Source organism: Cryptotermes secundus, unplaced genomic scaffold (genome assembly GCF_002891405.2).
Source record: "Cryptotermes secundus unplaced genomic scaffold, Csec_1.0 scaffold697, whole genome shotgun sequence".
Taxonomy (NCBI): Eukaryota; Metazoa; Arthropoda; class Insecta; order Blattodea; family Kalotermitidae; genus Cryptotermes; species Cryptotermes secundus.
In genome coordinates this window covers 417477-430270 of record NW_019724753.1, presented here as the reverse complement: position 1 = coordinate 430270, position 12794 = coordinate 417477, and the positions used below count along the sequence as shown (strand labels likewise).

The window sequence follows — 12794 nt, the reverse complement described above, 5'->3', positions numbered from 1 at the left end:
TAGCATTCGCTCGGAGGCTGGGTGGGGCCCACATTCGGTCTCGACACTCTGGAGGAATAAATAAATGCTTTAAGCCTACCGAGATTCGAGCTCTGAACCCCCCGTCGTACACCTCGTGGCCTAGTTGTTATACCGACTGAGCTACCCTTACTCTCAGTAACGGTGTTATGGGAAGTATTTACATAAAGCTGCATTTAAAATATGTTCTGTTTTTCCGTAACCGGGTTTTAATGGGATTTAACAGCTAACAACTTATTATTTTTTTGCGCTCACGAGTACCTGCGCGAGCCAATATGTTCTGTTCTGCAGCCATTGCAGTAGCGTTTGGGACTGGTGTGGGGGAGGTGGTACAGGCTTAAAACCAGAACCCCCCTTCCCGAATGCGGGGGATCTAGTTGCTTGCACTCGACATTACAGGGCTCTCATAAAAGCAGTATCCTAAATGTCAATTAAAGCGTACGAATAGGTTTCTGAAAATACTTGTGTGTCTTCTTGTGGTTAGGTCAATATTAGTTACGTTTATGTATTTATTTAACTACGCCCTCAGCGTCGAGAGTGTATGACTTGGGATAGCAGGATGATAGCTCAATTGAAATGGATTTGAAAGGAAGCGGTCGTGGCCTATTTGACGTATTGTCCTGGAATTTTGTTGCAGGAGTAGGATGTGTAAGGTGAAGTTGCCCCTGTGTTTAACTTACTAAGCACTGGTACATGAAGGCGTATGCGAGAGTGGATGTATAGATCCAGGTATTCTTAACCTCCGCATTAATTGGTGGTGAGTGGTCAGATTCACGTCACTGCCGCTTTAACCCCGGGGAAAGAGTTCCCGGTACCCACTGAATAGAAGGCTGGGTGGGCCCCAATACCGGTCTGGATGACGCGGAGAAGAGAAAAATCTTATCTCTACCGGCACTCGAACTCCTGTCCTCTCGGTCGTCCAACCCGTAACCATGAGTAGGAGGTACACTATAAAATGCGTCAGTCAGAATAGCTCATGTCCTTGCCGAAAATCTAAACCTCCCGTAAAAATGTTTTAGACTGTTACCTCTACACCAAATTGTTCTGTAGTACCATAGTTTTTATATAAGATGGACAGGGCATGTAGCGTGAATGGAGAGAAAAGGAATGTATATGCGATATTATTGGGAACTCCAGAAAGAAAGAGACCATTTGGGAAATCTAGACATATTTCGGAGAATAATATTAAAATGAATCTTAGAGAAATAGGGTGGGGTGTTATGGACTGGATTGATCTGTCTCAGGATATAGACCAGTGGAGGTGCTCTTGTGAACACGGTAATGAATCTTCATGTTTCACAAAATTTGGGAAAGTTTTTGAGCAGCGAAGCGACCGTCAGTTTCTCTAGGAGGTCTCAATTCCATGGAGTTAATCAGTTATTTAATTGTTATTTAAGTGGTAGTTATTTTGAACTCGTAGAGGGTAATTTCATGTTCTGAATTGTGACAACCCTCATAGAATACAAGAGCACGCTGTTTGGCTTTCAGTTTGATGTTTGCTTCAACTGGTTTTGAAACACATTAGCAAAATTATGTGATTGATTCTGAACTAGCTTAACTGTTTATTTATCAGCCTTTTCACATCACTAGAGGACAGTTTGTTTAGAGGGTCACTTATTCCAGGAATTCTCAAATTATATGTTATTTTCTTTTGGTAGAAATATGCCGGTCCAAAAAAGATGAGTCGCAGACAATTGCTACTTTCTTCAGTCCCGTTTCTGCTAGAATAGATTTTGACGTCATCGTATATAAATTCTTCTTGATACAGTTTACCCCTTCAAAGAACAGTGTTTGCCGTACGCACCATCTGCTTTAATATGAAGGAAAGCTACATTTTGCCTGTACAGTTTATTTATGGGTTGCTTATGGTTCTCACAATATAGTGTAGGGTGTAGGACCGTTACTGGATAACGACGAGACATCCTCTGCTAGGCAACATATTCTTAATACACAGATATATGCAGCCTTTACTGAGTAACGTCTTCGAAAACAAACATGTGTCCACGGAAACGATTAGAATACAACAATGAACGGTGTTTTCTACGCAGTCCGTGCAGAGATGTTATAAGGAGGACAATTGGAACATATGTAGAAGGTTGTAAGGGAGTATCTGAAGAGGTGACTTAGTCGGTGTAGATGAAAGCCAGCGGGCAAAGAAGTGAGCGCGCAAGTTGAAGAATCTTCACTGTTAAAAGCCATTGCGAGGGAACGGCTTGTGAAGACGCAACAGACTGAAAAGACTTAGCGTGTGCTGTAGTGATTTGTGAAGTGTGGTCATAAGCGATGGCACTATAATTAAGTGTTGTCAGGAGTCGCGTGTTAAAGTGGTGAATAAATCCAATCTCCAAACAAAACCCCGTCTATAGTCACACTCAAACTCTTGAGAGTATAGTGCTTATTGTTTCCTGTGAGGTAGGAGCTAAATTTTTAGATATTATTCAGAAGCTACTTCTGCTTGATTTCACCCTAATATAACCCTTGCTCTTTAATGAAGTTTCACCCTAACACAACTTCACCGGGTGTTAATATACAAATTTCGATCGAACGCAGTAAGGACCACAGTCAAGTTCTTTATTCTGCTCGTAACGAAGTTCATTTCCTAATGCTTTACCTTCTCCACTTCCCAACGCTTTACCTTTTCTCCCAACTTACCTTTACCAGAAGGTAGATCGGGCAGTTCCTGGGAACATTTAAAATTTAACAATTTTCTGACCCCTCTCACCCTCTCACCCTCTCCCACGCCTTCTCTATCTTCTTCTCTTCGTTGTTCAAATGTTTCAGAACCTCAATAGGAACAGATTCAGTTTTAAGGATAAGAAATTGCGCATAATATGAACATTGGCATGGCTTCCAGCTCTATGAAACAGTAATTAGGTCTGTAAAATATCCCGTAATATTCTAATAACCACGAGTTTTCTGTAAGCCCCGATAGGGTGTGTGAGAAGCTAAAGCAATGTTGAACGTAGCCTTCATAAAATTAAAGTTATTCCTGTAACAGACAGTGAAGGCCCGTGGGGTTGTGAGATATCGAAGCCCCCACATTTTCTACATAAGACTCACAAATGGCGGTGAGGTTGACAGCCTTACGCGTCTACATCCCCAGGCAGATTCCTGGTACTCATTACTGTTAGAGGCCGAGTCGACCCCAGGGCCGTAGTGCGGCTGGAAGGAATAGGTAAATTGAAAAATACAATGACCTCATAGGGAATCGAACCCGCGAGCTTCCAGGCAATACCATAGTGCCTCAACGAACTACGCTACAGCGTCCCCCAAGCGTAGCCTTATATCCAAGTTTTATATCTAGCCAATGTATTTCTTTAAAATTATATCTTGTTCTGACTGATTCGCAGAAGGAAAATGGGAACTGTTCTCTTTTTGCATTGTGCTTTGATTGAGAAGTACATATCTGTGGCGGCAGAGATGGTACACGAGTTGCGAAATGTGCCCTCTGCGTGGAGTTCAGCCGAAAGTGTTATGAATCCTAATTTATGTTTCTTAAGACTAGAAATTTCTTTCCTTCCACAGCTGCAGTGTTACTTCTCTCCGGATCTGTAACCAAGGGAAATGAATCATGCCGTTAAGCAGGTTCGCTCATGCCCTAACGCTTTTCGCTTTTGCTTGGAAGTGTACGGTTCGAATTTTGGACGGATCTTCGAATTTTCCAGGCATATTTCGAAATTGTTTAAATTGTGGGGTGTTAAGTAGATGTATAGATATGTCAAAACACTCAGTCAAACAGTAACTATATTTGCGACATTTTAAAAGATTGCATGTTTCGGCGCCAATCTTACGTCGGCATAAAAACTTTTAAATATAAAACTTAGAGATAAAATTTTTCATATGACGGAGCAATGCTGCTTATGTGTCAAAGTGATGTGTTTCGTTCAGTGTATTACTGAACACAGAAGATAGTCAGTAAATAGGTCACACATTCAAGTAAAGTAACTGTAACGGACAAAGTCGGGTTTCTGTGCTTATCACTAGGTAGCAGCACAGTCCAGCTTCATGATAGTCTAGGTAGCAGAGCGCATGCGCATGTGCACAGGCGGGTTTCAGTAGTCAAAGTGGCGTGTGTTTCACCGAACAGTAGCGTTCTGTTATGCGTTTTTTATGCTGTAAAAAGGACTCAATGCAAAGGATATTCATAAAGAAATGTTTTCTCTTTAGATTGGGAAGTGTTTGTCGCGTAATGATGTTCACAACTGGGTGGCAAACGTTTCGCTGGTAACGAAATGGTTTAAATGATGTGGAAGTGGCTGAGACTACAGTAAAAAAAATTCTATGCTGCGCGTCTCGACGCACTGGTAAAGCGATGGATAAATATATCAATGTTGCTGGAGAATATGTCGAGAATTTTTTTTTGTGGTTCGAATATTATATGTTTTACGTTTTATATCGATTTGTTACCTGTTAACTGACTCGTATATAGAATTGTCTCTTATGACTGATTGAATAAAGCTACATAAATTATCCTTGCATTTTATTAAATAAACATAACTCCCTGTAGACCTATGGGGGAGAGGAAGTACAGCTTCAGCATTTTTGACCTCGGCACTAGAAGAAGGTGAGTGGTCAGCTTCGCTCTCGGGTCACTTTACCCTTGGCAAAACTGCGACCTGTAATCATGGTATTAGTGACTGAGCGAGGCCCAGAACCGGTCAGGACTTTATGGAACAGAGAGAAATATTTGGCCTTACTTCAGGAATCGAACCGCAATTCCTCTGTTGTCCACGCTGTAGCCCACTCGGTATACCTTCTGAGCTGAGTACAAAGATCCGAAAATTATTTCTGCCTTTATTTTTATACGCCTCAGAAACAAGGAGCCGGGATGGCTCAGTCGGTATAGCGACTAGCTACGGGCTGGACGACCGAGGGGTCGGAGTTCGAGACTCGGTAAAGTCAGGAAATTTCTTCTCTCCATGTCCTCCAGACCGGCTCTGGGGTCCACCAAACCTCCTATCCAATAAGTAACGGGGAACTTTCCCTGGGGGTAAAGCGGTCGATGTGTGAAACTGACCACTCACTTCCATGTAGTGCCGAGGTCAAGAAAATATGAATCTATACAACCACTCCCCATACGCCTTCATGGCCTATTTCTTAATTCGTTAAGCAGAGGGGCAACTTTACCTTTTACCCCTGAGAAACAATACTGGGTACTCGAATTTGAACTTAAGAAAACTGTATGTTTAACGGCGCTGTCAGTAAAAGTGACTGTTTGATGTATAGTGTCGGTTTATAGGATGACTGTGAATATGGATTTTGAAAGAATGTCGAAAGTAGAGACTGTAACTAATTTGAGATACTGTGCAGAGTCAGATTTGAACTCAGGATCTCTCGAGTACGAGGCATGAGCCCTAATTACTCAATTGCAACAGTCGAGCATAAATCAATCTTAACTTCCCACTAATTTCGCCATTTGAATGTCCATATTACTGCAGTAATTGTGTCTGATGTCATCACTGCGCATGTCTGAGATTATATAGCAGCAATTATCTATAACACGCACCAGCGTTACATTTACAGGTGTAATATTGTTCAGAACGGAATGTCCAAAGTGATTAGTTAAAATTTATTTGGGGTAGAAACTTACTGTACAGTTCTCTGAGCTGGTTCATTCTGTATCCCTGAAGTGAGCATTAAATATCCCATTTTGTGTGGCAATGTAGTTAAGGCGTTTAGGCGTAGACGAGGGAAGAATATTAAAATACCTGCTAAATAATTTCACCCATGATATATATGTAATGGACGTCTTGTAGTGCACTCAGTTTCACATGTCACTTCACTACATGTTTCGGCAACACTGTGCCATCCTCAGGTGCTTTATTTACGTTAAGCTATTGCATTGCTTGTCATCGTGTGTCTTTCATAAAATTATTAAAATGTACATTCTTCATCAACTATAATAAAATTTGTATACAGTAAAACTTGTTAAGAGTATTCATCTTACACGTCTTAATTCAAACTCGCAGCCAAAAAGAAAGGACACATCACAAGACAGTGTACACAAAAAATATAGGAAAAACGACTCCAATAGTGGGAGAACCATACAATGCGCTTGTTTGAATTAAGACGCATAAGATGAATACTCTTAAGAAGTTTTAGTGTATACAAATTTTATATAGTTGATGAAGAATGCACATTTTAATAATTTTATGAAAGACACATTATGGCAAGCAATGCAATAGCTTAGCGTAAATAACGCACCTGAGGGTGGCACAATGTTGCCGAAACATGTAGTAAAGTGACATGTGAAATCGAGTGCACTACAACACGGCCATTGCATACATATCATGGATGAGAATCAGTGCAACAGGACGCTAAAATACAGCATTAAAGAATTTCACGATGTTGAGGCGGGTTATAATACCTCCACCAAAGCCCTGCTAATGTAGAGGGCGAAGAAACGGGAACCTTGTACCTGGGGGTATAACTGGGCCGTCCTGTCACTGGGGGACATAAATGCAGAGACCTACTCCTCCAGGTTGGGGGTTGGGCGCAAGGCTAATGTCCTTGCTCTAAAAATTGATTCTTTCGAAATCTAAAGACGTGAAAACTGGGCAGTCCGATTCGAGACAAGCCTGGAAGAATCTTCTAAGGAAAGCTACGAAGGATGCTGTCCTCTGAGAAGTGATGCCGGAAAGACTGGTAGATAGTTATGAAATTTCGGATGAATCTGTGATCTTCTTCTTCTACCCTGAAGAAGCAAACGTGAGCTTCGGTAACTACCAACCTTCGACATATCCGAAAGATAATGGTGTACACTGAGGGTGTGTGAGAACAGGAATTCAAACATGAGGTAGTCCGTAGCCCTTATTCCTCTTCCGGACGTTACGGGTTTAAATTTCGGTTGAAAGTATGTCATGCTAATATCTTTTAATGGTTTTCCTCAGTCCCTCAACTCAAACGCCTTCATAATACTTTAAATTAGACCACGATCTTGTTCTTATACTACCTGTCCAGTTAGTTTTTGATCATCGTGTCTGTCGTGAAGAAGGAGGCAGCATGTTTCTCCGAAACGTCAGCACCAATCTACCAAATTAAATGGTGTCACAGAGAAATTGACCAAGACGGTAATGCTTCTGTCTTGTGTTCGGAACTTGCTCGTTGTCGAATCGGACATCGACTATAAAAAATGAGAATTTTTGTGGCCTTTTATATTCTTACTTAGTAACTGCAGGCCCTCGGTCATCTGTGCGCATGTGTCAACTTTTTATTGTTTATAATTTATCGTAATGCATACATTGGAATTTAAATTGGAAATTCAGCTTATAAATGATACCTATTTATAAATTAAGTGATTAAAATGATAAATCGATTAACTTCTGTCAACAGTTGTTACACAGTATTAATATTTTCAGAAATCGCTTGGTGCAGAGCACTGTGGGAATTATTTTCGATTAATTTGTTCACAGTTTCGCTTGTTACGCTTCATTTCATCATAAGAATATCGTCCGCTAGCGCCTTTTCTTTGCCAACGCCCATGCCCTGTTGAAAACAACGGTTCTCATTCGATTACCGAAATTCAGTAACATTGGGCCTGGTTAGTACTTGAATGGGTGACCGCTTGGGAACAGCGCGTGTTGTTGGCACTTTTTGTTGATCTTAAGGTACGAACTGTCTTAGACCGCTTAACACTGGGATCGTGGATTCGAATCCCACTTGAGACATGGATATCTGTGTGCATTTATTCTGTTTGTGTTGTCCTTTGTGCATGTAGCGGCCTTGCGACGGGCTCATGACCCGTCGAAGGAGTCGTACCGTCTGTTTCAAAGGTGGATAAACTGAAAAAGCCGCCAGGGTTCAACAAAGGCTGTAGATCTATAGATAAATAGATAGTGTGTATTTCTCTGAGTGTACAACTAATAATTTTATATTGTGGCATATCTTCCAAAGCAAGAAATGTAGAGCCAGAGAAACGGCTGTGTAAGAACAATGGAGTAAATGTTGGAAGCTGTGTTTTCTTTGCGGTCCGTACCGATGCTATATAACGAGGATCAGCTGCCATTACGAGAGATTCCTGAGAGGGAAGTTGGTGTGAGATGACTGCCAGCATGTGAGGACATGAGCCCGAAGCAGAGGAATGTATACTGTTAGAAGGCGCTAGTAAAGACCGTGACTGAGAACACTAGTCTATGTATGATAGTGATATGTGAAGAGGAGACACGAGTTATGTGTTAAAGTGTCTGATTACTAGCCCAGACTTCTTCTGTAGCCACTCGATCACGTGACGGTGTATTATAATCTTTACGTTTATAGGCGAGAGACGTGGAGAGCAAGTTATTCTGAAGTGGGTGGAAGCAAGCATTCTCATGAATTTAATCTGTTCTCTTGAAAAGGAATTATCTCGCTGTGTCATTAATTACAAACGTGTTACTTCTCCGATTTCCACACTAATGCAGAATTATCTGTATTGACGCGTGTTCCAATTACGAAGCGATGAATCTGTTTAATTGCAGCAAACGAGGGACACATGTTACGGTCAGCTGTAGCTTGTCTTCACATCTGTTACCACTGTAGGTAAATCTGTGGTATGGGGACACTCAGCTTCCGATGTTCGCTAGTGGCCATGAAGGTAATGTTAAACTTTAGGCCCTTGACAGTTTTCCATGAGTTCACGTTTTAAGTTATTGATTTCTAGAACAATTCTTTTTTGGCCCCAACTACCTTGCTTTGAACGAAAAATATTTGTATAAAACTCTGGTCTTCTGTTCATATTTAGTTTTTCGTTAAGTTTGTTCCCCTGTTATGGAGACCTATTTTGTGCCTGTGTTTGACTTGAGATTCTCACAGCGGTGAGTGTGAAGATTTTCTACTTCTGTGATTCCATGACGTGTACTACGTTTAGGAGGAACATGTCTTCTCCATCTTCAGGGTCGAAGGCTAAGGCTAGAAAGAAAAAGCATGAAGCAGGCAGTAAGCACAGCGACCGAACTACAACCATTCGTAAGTGGTTACTAAATCGAACAGCAGGTGGAACTGGTGAGCTGCTGTGCTATGATCATGTTTAGTTCGGTTAAAAATAGGTAAAGATATCCCTGTAACGAACTGTGGAGGCCCATAGGGTTGTGTGACGTCGAGGCGCCCACATTTTCTAGACAGTTGGCTCGCAGAGGGCGGTGAGGTTGTCAGCCTTAGGCGCCGGTCGCTCTTTGCCCCCAGGAATATTCCTGGTACTCATTTCTGTTAGAGGCTGAGTCGATCCCAGGACTATAGTGCGGCTGGAAGGATTAGGTCAATTGAAAAATCCAATTACCCCATCGGGACTCGAACCCGCGACCTAGCGGCTTGTAGAATAGTGCCTCAACCAGCTGTAAAGCCGTGTAGTCGTTTGAAAGTCAACCCATGTTTCGGAAGACAATATCGCCTCTATCTTCAGGGTCGAAGTATAAGCCAAGTAAGAAGCTAGCATGAAACAGGTAGCAAGCAATGTCGTACAGAAAGTTTTAAATTATTGTTATCTGAGTCTGGGATCCGAACAGCCTCGTAGACAACTGGTACAATGGCTCTTTCTGTGTTGGAGGAGGACAAAGCGGCAGGGGCGTGAAGCTGGCTACTCACCTCCATCCAGTGCCAAAATCAAGAAAGATACAGCAACACTTCCACCCCCCCCCATATATCTGCATAGCATACTGCTTATCTGATAAAGCACAAAGACAAATTTGACACACATATTTTTATTATTAGTCATATTTGTCTCGTTTCTAAATTATCTGATTTTACATAAATGTAATTTATTAAAGAAGATCTGAAGTTTTTGTAATGCTGAAATTTACGGTTGTGGTTTTATGGTTGCTGTGAGAACTCGTCTACAACCTGCTGAATTACAGGGCACCATAAACAAGAAAGCCAAAGATTTTATGGAATCATTTTGCTTATAAAGCTTTTCGCTATAACTCGCTTGATGAGATGTATAACAGTCACACGTACTGTAGCCTGGTGCAGCCGCCAATTACATTGAAGAACTTTATAATGTGTCTCATACAATCCTTCACTTATTAATTCAACTACTTCACATCTCCTATTCATTACATTGAGGTTCCCCCTATTGATTCATCGCAGTGATTGTGGGCTATTCACTGCGGCTGTGACGTAAATATAATAATAAGAACTCTACAATTAACGTGACTGCCCGGACGGCCATTATGCCATAGAAAAGAGCAGGCTAGGATAGCGGTAACGCTCTAGATTTGTCCTACATTACATTCTGTTATATAAATTCTTGTAGATAATATCTGCTGACCGCCTCTGTGGTCTAGTGGTCAGAGTTCCTGCCTACAGATTCATAGGTCCCGGGTTTGATTCCCTACGCTACCAGATTTTCTGAGAAGTAGTGGGTATGGAAGGGGGTTCACTCTGCCTCGTGAGGGTAATTAAGGAGCTGTTTCAAGGAAATAGCAGTTCCGGTCTAGAAAACCGAAATTAACGGCAGTGGGGATCCGTTGCGCTTACCACGCGGCACTCTCTATCCGCAAAAGTTGATACTAACTTCACCGACAAGCGGCGGTCGCTCCGTCAGTATATTTCGCTTGCGGACTGCAAGCTACGGAGTTTTGTTTTTGATATTCCTGTCTATCAAAGACGACATATTTTGGCTCAACCAGAAACCTGAGGATAGTACACGTTTGTCGAACCAAGTCGTCCGAGACAGCAATTCCACCTGCTGGAAGTAGTGTGATGTTAACAGGAATATAATGTGGCGTGTAGAGCCGTTGCTATGCAGCGACCGAAAGTTAAGCAAATGTACCCCAGTCTTTTCTAGGCAACGGCTCGGTAAACACGTTCCTGCTATAACGAATACGCATGCGACAATCGAAGATTGTTAGTGTGTCTTCGTGGTACATGCCGAAATGTTATTAGCAAGGGACAAAGTCGGTTGAGAGGCAGTTCTGTACGAAAGGCTGTGAAGATAGAACCTGAGCATGGCAAGCTGAAGAATCTCCACTATTAGAAGCCGTTGCCAGGGAAGACACTGCAGGCTGGAGAATACTTAGCGTGAACTCTAGTGATTTGTAAAACGTGGAGATTAGAGATAGCGCTGTAATTACTCGTAGTTCCGAGTCATGTGGAAAATAAATCCATTCACCAATCCGAATCCCTTCTATAGTCACACTCCATCATGGGATAATGTATTAGGTGGGGGGGGGGGGGGGAAGCGAGAAAACGAATGGAAAAGAAAAAAGAAGAAACGAAAGAAATGAACACAGGAAAAGAGAAGGAATATATATGGACCCCGTTAGTATATTTTATGTCCTTGGAGATAGTTCCAATTCGTGGTCCTGTTTATTCTTGCAGTATTAATGCCCCATTTTCACCATCTCACAAGCTTTAAAGTCAGCCTTAAGAACTTGCGCAAAGAGTTTCTGTCTATATTGTAATTTTCGCTTGAGGAAACAACAGGAAATTTCACCTTTAATTTAGCCAAGTCTAAAGTTTTATCTGTTAAAGTATCTCTCTGACATTCAAGGGCAGGTTACTTAAGCGGGAAGGGTAGCATGGTCTCGGTGCTACCCACACTGAACTCTCTCAATGAAGAGCTTTACTTTGGTTCGATGACTCTGTAATGAAGACAAGTTTGCTAGCTTTATTGTGGAAGCAGGGGAAGAGGCGATGAATATATTCTGCTATACATATGCCACGGAATGAAGTCCCACGGATTCGTCACCTACACTTCCCTCTCGAGGTGTTACCCTTTCCGCTTTAGCGACCCTCCCTCCACTCCCTTCTAGGCGTCTGACTAGTGGGTTCTTATAGATGTTAGTAGTATTATCGCGTGATAGCCCTCGAACCACAAGCATCTTGGGCTTCTTGTCAGAAGCAAAGGGATTTGGAGGAGAATACAACAGACAGGATGAGAAAGCCTCTCCCACTATCCATGGGGCTTCTTTCCGTGGCTTGAATATACTGGCAAGCAATTAAGTTGGTTGTCTTTGCTAGAATATGCTGTAGAAGAACAAAAGTGTAGGCAGAATGGGGGCATCCTCGAGCTTCGTCATCCCAACCATACGCAGGGCTGTTCCATGGCGTTAATGTACTGAGAGGTGGGCTTGTTGACATAGGCCAAAGGGGCAAGGGAAGAATTCAACAATAGGTAAAATGGGAGTCCTCGTTCGCCGTCATCCCAGCCACCCGTGGGTCTTACTTCCGTGGAGTAATTGTATTAATAATGGTATTATCTGGTTAACATAGGCCAGACGGGGCTGGAGAAGAACGCAGCAGCAGGCAGACAGTGGGAAGCCCTTTGTGTCGTCATTCTGATCATATATGGTGCTTTATCTGTGGATTCACTGAAGTGACAAGAACGTCAGCTTGTTAACATACATCGCTGTGGCCTACCGAGGAGTGAAACAGTAGGCAGAGTGGGGGATGCCTCTAGTTTCGTCACATTCCCACCATCCATGGGACTTATCATGGCTTTTGTACAGTTACAAATATTTTAGACCTGTTGTCGTTGGTCAGAGTGGGCTACTGAGGGGTAAAACAGTAGGAAGAGTAGGGGATGCCTCTAGTTCCGTCACATTCTCACCATCCATGGGACTTCTCATGGCTTTTGTACAGTTACAAATATTTTAGACCTGTTGTCGTAGGTAAGAGTGGGCTACCGAGGGGTAAAACAGTAGGAAGAGTAGGGGATGCCTCTAGTTCCGTCACATTCTCACCATCCATGGGACTTCTCATGGCTTTTGTACAGTTACAAATATTTTAGACCTGTTGTCGTAGGACAGAGTGGGCTACCGAGGAGTAAAACAGTAGGAATATAGGGGGAAGTCTCTGGTGTT

The 12794-nt window shown here is 42.3% G+C and overlaps 1 protein-coding gene and 1 pseudogene across 2 annotated transcripts in view; both read left to right on the top strand.

Annotated features, from left to right (window-relative positions):
* The window catches only part of LOC111862937, a 478990-nt gene that overhangs the window by 337094 nt on the left and 129102 nt on the right, over positions 1-12794 (top strand). The window lies entirely within an intron of this gene.
* LOC111862940 lies at positions 7489-7607 on the top strand (annotated as a pseudogene).